General features: G+C 38.1%; 1 non-coding gene across 1 annotated transcript; it reads right to left on the bottom strand.

Moving 5' to 3' along the window:
- Positions 1 to 7,910: 7,910 nt before the first annotated feature.
- On the bottom strand, positions 7,911 to 8,017 carry LOC125878107 (small nucleolar RNA R71). The gene has a single exon (XR_007447720.1). It is a non-coding gene; the product is annotated as a small nucleolar RNA R71 (small nucleolar RNA).
- Between the last annotated feature and the right edge of the window lie 2,539 nt (positions 8,018 to 10,556).

The following is a 10,556-nucleotide window of genomic DNA, read 5'->3' as shown; positions in this document are numbered from 1 at the left end:
TCGTCACCCACAATAGGCCCAAAAATCCTATGGGAGTCAAGTAAATATACAATAATGGAAGGAGGTATAATACCCAGCAACTGCACTCCTAAATCACATGAAATTCATACTAAACATTATCTAGCAAAGCTCAATCAAGAAAGTAGACAGAAGTCTACCTCGAAGCCGATCACGCGCGCTCTGAATCCACCACACATGAGCTATCCACATCTGAAACACCTCACTGTCACACTATCAAATCATTTATAATAACATCAACACAGATGTTAAGATACCAAAATTGCAATAATTGGAGACGGCCAAAATCGAGTCAAAATAGGAATGTGGGACCCGTGCCAGGGAATTCAGGAATTGACTCTATCAAAAGATCCCAAACTACTTACTAAGCATGTGTCCTAAAATGGGACACAATTCGATGCTTGGTACAGCCCACACGACAACGTGCATAATTTCTCCAATTTAGAGCGATATGACTGCCTCCTTTAAGGTGAGAATTACCACAAAAGATGCTCCTAACACTTCTCCAAACACTCTAATGCATAGACACGACCAACATGAATTCCCAACACTTGAAATCACCTTAAACAGAGCTTCCAAGCTCAAGGAATCACCAAAAGAGTAAAGGGGATGGGCTGAAATGACAACTAGTCTTAATTTAAAAGACTAGGCATGCATTCCTTCGTGATCACAGAGCCAAAGTCTCGCGATCACGACCCACATAGAAGTAGACCCTCATGAATATGGAGGGAGCCTTGTGAACGTAGGGGAGTAACTAGCTTGACCCTCGCAAACACAGAGGGAAACCTCGCGAATGCGAAGGGACAAGGGCCAAAAACCCGCCCAATTGCGACTATAAGCCATGAAATTGCACAACCCTAGTCTACGAGGCTCCACGAACATGGCCCCAGGGATCACAAACTCAAAGAACATTTTGAGCTGCATCAACTGGTTTGCTTAACTTAGAATTCTCCGATGGGGTGCGTGATATTCGTTCAAAGCCACGTGCTTGCAAATAAAATATACTACCCCACTTCATTCAAATTTCTAGACTCAACGTGACCATCAAAACTTCGATTTGAGGTCGTCTCAATGGAAAGTTGGTCCATCATCCAAGCTCCATTTTAAGTCAAAATTTACAAGGGGGCTTGGAATGAGACTAGAAGCCTCGAACTCCACATGAAAGGCCATTCTAGACGAAACTCAATGTTCTAGAGCTAAAAGAACCATCAGAATTGCATTCTAAGACCGTCTTCCTAAACTTTTAACCGAAGTTAATTGTTCGAGTTCCAAAGGCTCCATAACATAGAAATTTGCACAAAACTCAAAAGAATGATCCAGCGACCAAACTGTTAGTCCCCATATGCCTAAAGGAAAGCTCTAAATATGAATAGAGGAAGTGACCTAGAGGGTTATTACAAGCTCTGTCTTGTTGCTTGTTCTTTCAACCCAATATGCCTGTTACATGTTGTTTTTAGATGAGTTGTCTTACCTACTGATGGGTTATGGTAGGTGCCATCATGACTCAAGGTTTTGGGTTGTGAAAAAAAGCACCAAAGGTATGGTACACTTCTTTGGATCATGTTTGATCTCCTGGAACACTAAGAAATAAAACTTTGTAGTTTTGTCTACTGGTGAAGCTAAGTATGTGACATTTGAATCATGTTTTGCACAATTTATTTGGATCCAACAACAACTGTTGGATTACTCTATGGATGTTCGATGTATTCCTATCTTGTGTGACAATACTAGTGCAATAAATATTGCTAAAACTCATGTGCAACATAGAACTACCAAACATATTGATATAAAACATTCTTTTTATAGATATGATGTTGAAAAAGGTCATATCTAAATATTTTTTGTTCTACTATAGGGCAAATTATTGTCATCCACACCAAACCACTTGGTAGAGAACATTTTGAAAAAAATCGGTTAGACTTGGGAATGATTAAGATTGAATAAACTCCCTTAATGATTGGCTAGAATGAGTGTCTTCTTTTATTTTATTAGTTAAATTATTTTCAATTTAGTCTTACACATTTAGTGTGTGTGCCAATTCTATATTACCAATTCTTTTAACATAAATATGTATTAGATTATGTAGAGGAATAATTCAGACAATTGTACTCATAAAGTTAATTCTCTCTGGTATGTTTTATACTGTACTAAGTTAGTATAACTAAAATGAAAAAGTGAAGTATTTTTCATTGCATTCATTGATCTTACTATTAAGTTCCAACCACAAAAACCAAAGGTCAAAAACGTTTAAAAAGTTGTAATCCATCACATCAACTAATATCCCCATTATGGTTGATTCTAAAGCTCTAACTCTCTTTCCCAAACAGTTCATCTTGTCTCCTCGTTCTTCTCTTTCTTCATACCTTCTTGATAATCTTTAAGCCAAAGAATCCAAATTTCTCACCATAGAAAAATCATATTCCTCTCCTGATACAAACCCCACTATACCTGAGTCCCCATTATCTGATTCTTGAGAAATGGTTTTGCACGAAAGTGCCAACACCATCCCAGAATTCTACCTTCCCTCTCTTTCAAGATCTCTGATTTTATTGCATGGAATGCCTTTAATAATCGATTCAAGTATGTTTCCAACTTTCCTCCATTTTATGATTAGCCCTCACATTAAGTCCAAGATGATTTTCCTCAATGAATAACAATTATTAAAGACACTCCCATTGTGAACTTGATTTCGAGAAGGGTTCGATCTCGCTGGAATAAGAAATCTTCTTCCTCCATTCATTACAGAGCGTGAGAAGTTGATTTTTTTGGTAGAAAATTGGAATCATTGAGCAGCATCTATAGACCATAGATGGAATCACATGTTGTATATGAGGCTCATAGGTTAGGTTTGAAAATATTAAAATTCTTATGATTTCTATGGATGGTGTTTACGGCTCGTGGAATGAACCACAGGCCGTAGATGACGTCCTTAAATAAAGTTCAGAGATTGGGAAGATCAGCCTAAGTTTCATGAACCCAGCCACAAGCTGTAAATTTTTTTACGGGTCATAGATGGGTCTGGTGAATCAAACTTCAAAAAAATTTGAAACTGGCTTGATTTCCAGGAGAGGTATCTAGGGTTCGTAGATCAATCAACGTACCATAGATGGTCTCATGGATGCTGCCGAAGTCAATTTTTGGTCTATATCATTTTCGTCTTTTTTCACTCTTTTAATTCCTATATTATATATTTTTAGCCTATTATATATTACATTAATGAAAATTTATGGAACCTAACCCTTCATATTTACGCCTAACACTTAGAAATCAAATTTATTACACTTAAGTTTCCTCTCAAGCAAGAACTTTGGTTTTTCATCTTCAAACTTCAGTTCAAGATTCAAGCTAGTGTCTTCTTTCGAGGTATGTGAGATTTCATCGATGTGTATCCTTTCACTAATTGAGCCCTAAAGAAAACCTAGTTTTTAGTTCATGAGTTCTACAAGGCTAAGGTTTTGTGAAAGCATGAACTCTATAATATTTTCCTTTCTTTTTCATGAATAGCTTTTTTACATGATTTCATCTATAATTTCAGTACTTCTATATAGTATTTTCATGAACCCTAAAAGTATAATTATTTTCATGACTCAAATTACCATTTTCATAATTTAAGATACTTTCAGATAAATTATCTACCAATTCAGTATAAATTTTCAACATATATGACTTATATAGTTATGAGTTATACTCAGTATATTAGCATTTTTTAGTTTATCAATTCACATGCAATTGGAAAAATTACTTAGCATCGAGTGGATTTAGGGATAAAATCTCACCCATCAGTTAGGACTGAGACCTTTAGTAACAATCCATAAGTCCTAAAACTATGTGCCACCATAAGTATTTAAGGATCACCCGTCAAACCAGGACTGACTCTTTAGTATTTTATGGACATTAGCTTAGTGGTACATCATTAGTTCACATCAACCTCTATACTATGGCAAGGTATACTGGGCCATTTTTGATGGGGATTATACATCAAACTCCATGTCTAGATCACATAGTTATATGTCTATTTTAGTATCTCCCATAGTCTAGCCTCTTAAATATTTCATGACCATGTATTCAGTTATTTTAGTTTCAATATTTATAAGTTGTATTTGTTACTTCATAGTCATTGCATCGGTTCATATTATTTTAGATCAACGTCTCAGATTTAGTATGTTAATTTATTTGCTTATCATGAATATCCTACATACTTAGTACATTTAAAGTATAGACCACATACTCTTGCACTATGTTGTTTGATAATATAGGTCAGATGTGCAATATCTAGCTCACAGTTAATACGATCTCCATATCAGCTCAATAGTAGAGTTTGGTGAGTCCTCAACTTTGGAGGATGATCCTTATTTTATTTAATTTATTATATTTCAATTTTCAGATAGTTAATTAGAGTTAGTTGGGGCTTTGTCCCAGTATCTCATCTAAGTAGAGGCTTTTTCAGACACTCAGTGGTATTAGTATTTCGGTTTTATGTCATGATCGGGGGGAACTTATTTGTGTGTTAAGTTTGATATTTAAGAATTTCTTATTTATATAAAATTTAGCTTTCACATTAGTACTTTTAGTTATTATCTATGTTCCTCTTAGAGTAATGTCATACCATGGGTTAGCTTGGGGTCACTTGTGTCTCTAAGTACTGTGTTACGACTAGGGGTACTCTCGGGTCATGACAATAGCTTATGAGATATAGCTAAAATCAGAATTAGAAGCAGTGCACCCAATGTTTCACATTTCCATGCTTAAGAAGTGTATGGGTGACCCTTCACACACTCTGCCTAGAGAAAATATTTCTGTGAATGACATCTTGTCTTATGAGGAGGTTCGAGTTAAGATTCTTGCATCAGGTTTGCAAGTTGAGGACAAGGAAGTTGTGTCAGTAAAAGTTTTATGGAGGAATCAATTCATCGAAAAGGCTATATCGGATGTTGAAGAAGATATGCAAGCTAGATACCCTCAATTGTTCATTCCTCATGATGAGCATATTGAAGTTAAAAATCCTTCTCGTATTTTAAATTCCATACCTATACTTTGTGTTTGAGTGTTTTAGTTCCTATGTTAAGGTCGTGCCTTGTGTATTCCTTAAAATGCTCATGACCTTGATAGAGATTTTAGTTCAAACAAAATAATCTTAATTTGGTTACTCTATCTTAGCCATCATTCAAAAACAAATGATCTCTAGGGGAAAATAGTATAACACCTCGCAAAACTAATCTAAGGATTCAAATCATTTGTCATAAGTGTATAAATTTAGATCTGGTAATACAATACTTGTTCATATATGTTATGGTCCATTCATAAGTGTGAGAAGTGTATCAGCTGTGCTTTAGGGTCATAGGAAACCTCTAATACCGAGTCAAGTCAAAGCTTCTCCACTAATTGAGTTTTTTTGCTGAGATCATATAAGGATCATTGTCTAATGGCCATATATCTCAAAATATGAACCGTTAGGTGGCCTATAACATATCAAATTTAAGGTCTACGAGTCTTCTTTCCAACGCCGCCAACAATATGCTAATCCATTTCTGAAATAAATTGTTATGATGAATTTAACAGAGACACTACAAGTTGCTAGTGTGATAGGACCTATGACGGCCCGTCACACATGACCAGAAGGGTCATTTTTTGGGCCATTTTTTACGCCTAAGTGATGGACCGTCATCCAAGTAACAATTTGTCACTCAAATATGTCAGAACAATAAATTTTGCTGATTTTTGTTTTTTATGAGGGTATTTTTGTCCTAAAACCTTTGAGGAGTTATCTAAATGACCTTAAACATGTACAAAATCAGTTTTTCATTATTAAATTCATCTCATTCTCAAACATTTCTATGCTCAAGAACTTCAAGAGACACAAAACTAGGGTTCATCTTCCAAGGTTCTTCATCAAGTTTATCACTAGATATAAGATATGTAAGACTATCTCCATGTGTAAGGACACCTTTTTTTCCCTACGAATTACATTACCATGGTTGCAAAGTATCCTCCATGAATGAATTAGAATTAAGATGAAACCCAGCCTATATTCTTGAATTGTGCTTGAATCTTTATGAAACACTATGAACCCTCTATGAAAGTACATCAATTTCTTGATAATTATTTTACCCATGAGTTTGCTAAGATTTTCTACATGAAATTACGAATGATTATTAAAAGAAGAAATTTTTATCTTGAGAACTACTTTAACGATTTTCTTTATGACTTCTTGATAACTTTTTTTTTTATTTCTTGGAAATTCTTTTGTTATGAACCCAAGAACTATGAGTTATGAAAGTTTCCAAATGTGAGACCTTATGATAATATCTTATGATTCTCTAACTTTATTTTTATGAGATGATTTATGTTTCTCATGAATGCAGAATTATGATTCATCAATTTTAGTGTCACGATATAATTATATAACCTGAAGCTATGAAGTATGGTACTTGAATGTCATGAATATGAGACTTCGGACAAATTCCATGATCATATGAGGTTAAGGGAATTAGATAGTTAACCCATAAGGCATAAGTCTAAATGAAGAATGCTTGAAACTATGTTTGTCGATGTGGGTTAAGGATCGTACCGTTGGTTCGAGCGAATCCTTTTTTATGCCCCTGGTAAGGGATAGTTATGGATCTACATTATGTGTACACGTATGTCTCATTCCCGTTAAGGTATGAGAGATATTAGTTGATCATGCCGAGATTAAACTTCATGCCCTTGTATGGTGGTTTATATTTTTTACCCTATTATACTCTTGATCTTAGGCATATTTATATGCCAAAGTCATCTAGATAGGAAAGGGTAGATAGACCAAAGAATATAGAAAGCTCGATCAACCATTGAGTTGATGTGTGTTCAAGAGTGACGCCCGGACGAACACCTTGCTTGGTTACAAAACATGATGATATATAAATGGTCACCAGTTAGGGCTGCTATCTCCGTTCAACGATATTGCTGCAGCTCTAGAATTGTCTTTTACTTGCTTGAAACATCAATTTGAAGTCGTTCACACTAGTAACTTTTAGTTATTAAATAATTCGTAGTAGTAGTTAACAATCACCCAACTCTTTTAAACAATTACTTTTGTTTAATTGTGGAATGAAGTACAAAATATAAGTTGATCACAAGTCCCTTGGGAGCGAAAACTTATTTCTAAAAGAAACTATATTACTTGAGCGACCACGTACACTGGCATGCATATTGGGGAGCAACAAGTGTTTGGCGCCACTGCCGGGGACTTAGAAATTAATTTATATTTGATTTTGTTATTTCTACAATATGATTTTCAAGTGTTAATAACTTGATCTTAGCTTGTGTGAATTGCAGGTACTTGATTCTTAATTCTAGCTCGAAAAGGAGAACTTGTCGAACCTGATGACTAACCTGAAAGAGCTTTAAGAATAAGAAGAAAGCTGGCAAACCAAAGACATTAGCCGAAATTAGGACTAGATATCATGGGAAACATGAAGGGTAACAAATAAGATAATGTGAACAATGAAGAAAACATGAATAACCAAGAATAAGAGGTACCCTGATCATACCGACAAGACAAATTCGTGACATGGCAATACCACTCACAGTCAATGTGGCGTCTAGTATAAGGAAACCACCACCAGGTGGCAGATTTAAACTTAAGCAGAACAAGGTACATCTTATCCACCCAATGGGGCAATTCACAGAACTCCCCCACGAGGACCCTCAAATCCACATTCGAGAATTTTTGGAGATAAGTGATACATACATCTTGAATGGCATGTCATCAGATTATGTGAGGCTTGTTTCCTATCTAATTATTCGGACTCATCAGGCAGTGGTTAGACCAAGAGCCACCAAATTCCATCACTACATGGGATTATCTAGCAAAAAAGTTCTTGAGTCGACTTTTTCCTTCAAGTAAAACCTCATGGTTAAGGAAAGAAATATTGAGCTTCACACAAAAAATTGGGGAGAATATGTACCAAGCATGGGGTCAATTCAAACAATTGTTAAATGCTTGTCCACATCACTACCAGGCTAATGAGGTACCTAATCATACTTTCTATGAGGGTTTGGATTATAATGCAAAGGTACTTCTTAATAGTGCAACAGGTGGACAAGCGTTAGCGAAAACGTGTGAAGAGCTATAATGCAAAGGTACTTGCCATAGGCAAATTTTCACTGCGTCAGCGGCACATAATTTACCCATGCGGCACCCAAATCTCCCCATAGCTTAGGGCTAGCTTTTCAACTTCTCCCAGTTGCCTTAGTACGATCCTTGTACCTGTAGCGAGGTTCACCCCATAGGTCCCCTCATTGTTCTGTCTGTCTCATGTCTGGCTATCAGCTTGACATGTATTCGACTCATATGGCACACCCATACATGTTGGATCACAACCATGTGCGCCCTGGGGTTTGGCTATGGACATATATATGCCATGCCGGGACTTGAGCATCGCTTCCGCGTGCACAGTCCTATCCTTAAGCTTGTCAGTCACCTCATGCGTTTGCACTTGGCTTGTCGTTTCGCCTGAGTAGGGCAGCGTTCCATCCTTGTCCTTAGCCATGTGCGTCTTCCTTACCATGCCATCATTTATCTTAGGGCATTGCCCACACATCATGCATACAAGCTTCACAGTACAACGTCGCCCCACTACTGCACGTCTTAGCCTACAGACCCTTGCTCACTTGGTTGAACCTTTGCCAAGCTCACAAGTTATCTCACGAGGCTCTTGAGTGAGTCCCTCGATTGCTCAATCGGCTAGGAGGTCTTTTCCCACAAGGAGAACGGCCCAGAGGGCCCAACATTTGGTATAGCAAACCCCCATGGCTGTTGGGACGCCCAACGTCGACTTCTGAGTCACACACCACCTATAAAGCTTCCCTAACTCATATGGGTACCTAGGATACTCCTCTGAGGTGCCTAGCCAAAATCTTAAAGCCCTTCTTCAAGGCAGCACACTTGGGGAAATTTTGCCCGGAGGAGGCTAGTAGGCTGTCACCATGTATACCCCCCTTATATATGCTTAAAATAATAAAACCCATGTGACAGGTCTAAAAATCATTTTGCCAGAGAATCATAATGGGTTATAGACAGATCTTCCGACCTCCAAATTGGGTTCCGTTTAGTTATAGTTACTCGTCTTGACTTCCTTCACACCTCCATGAAGTTTCAGCCTATTCTCATACTCGTAGAGCGGGTTATAGCCTTCGAACTTTCTGTATATTTAACAAAATGCCATCAGCCTTGGCTAAGTCAAAGACGTATCCAAATGAACTCTGTTTGGCCCCAAATTTGGTAAAAATATATAAGGGAATTGTAGGAACAAGCCCATAGCACAGAATCCTCCGATTCCACTTCTAGCTCTAGAACGTCTGACAGTCGCATACCTCACCGCATGCGGCCTTCGCCGGCAGGCTAGGCCCTTAGATGCACCCCAAGTCCTTGTCAAACATAATTGGCACTATAAGGGCATGTCATGCAACATCTTAAATGGTTGTTACCTCATGCCATGACCCTTTGCCTCAATATCCTACTTCAACGCCTCCTTCAATGCATGCCGCCTTTATGGCTGACATAGGTGCGACCTGCTTGGCCTGCACTCCTTGGCAGACTTCCTGGCCAATGTAGTTTCCCATATTCTTGGGGCGTTACACACTCACACACCCAAGACAGTCATCGTCCCGATGACATACAACACCAACGAAGACCTGAAGTTTGTCCCCTTGGGGCTTTACATCGTACTTCCCAATCCATATGTGATGAAACCCTTTTCAAGCTCCTTTTTAAATGGAGTAATTCCCCTCACACTTCCTCTTCCCAAGTTTTGTCCAAACTACCTCTGCACTGCACCTCCCGGTGTTCACTTGGACGGTGTTTCCACACCTGCACCCTCTAGTGACTAACTTCGTGGTGACACTCAAGTCAACCACACCATGACCCTCATGGCCTTCAGCTATCTGGAAACCTTGTTCTTCCTTGCAATACACTTGCATCATTACTGGCGCCGTAAACAAGACTAAAATATTGGAGGTCCTGAAAAGCATCCTTAGTACCTTCAACCCGGCCTAGTAACTGGACACATCATGATGAGAACTATCTAGTACTGTAAACAAGACTAGAGCATGAGAGGCCCCAAAAATGTGTCCTTGACATCCCTAGTCCGGTCTAGAATCGGACTACCCTCATGGATAACTTGCAGTCTCACAGTATATTCACTCCACTGGAAGATATCGTTCCTTTCAGACTCTTCGATGTGGCATCTATTCCAACCATACCCTTATGGTCCTTCATCAAGCTTGACCTTGTCCTATTTGACCAAATAATATAGAAAGCTCGATCATCCATTGAGTTGATATGTGCTCAAGAGTGACGCCGGAACGAACAACTTGCTTGGTTATGAAACATGATAAAATATAAATGCTCACCAGTTAGGCCTGCTATCTCCGCTCAACGATGTAGTTAGACAACTAACAGGAGTAGGCGACTAGAGGTTGAGAGATCCGACTCATACAATTAACCCTGTAAATCAGTAACTTGATAACCGAAATTAGTTCATTGCCTGAGATAAGGT

The sequence above is a fragment of the Solanum stenotomum genome, chromosome 9, assembly GCF_019186545.1.
Source record: "Solanum stenotomum isolate F172 chromosome 9, ASM1918654v1, whole genome shotgun sequence".
Classification (NCBI taxonomy): domain Eukaryota; kingdom Viridiplantae; phylum Streptophyta; class Magnoliopsida; order Solanales; family Solanaceae; genus Solanum; species Solanum stenotomum.
The sequence above is the reverse complement of the archived record's forward strand: the minus strand, read 5'-3'. Positions and strand labels throughout refer to the sequence as shown.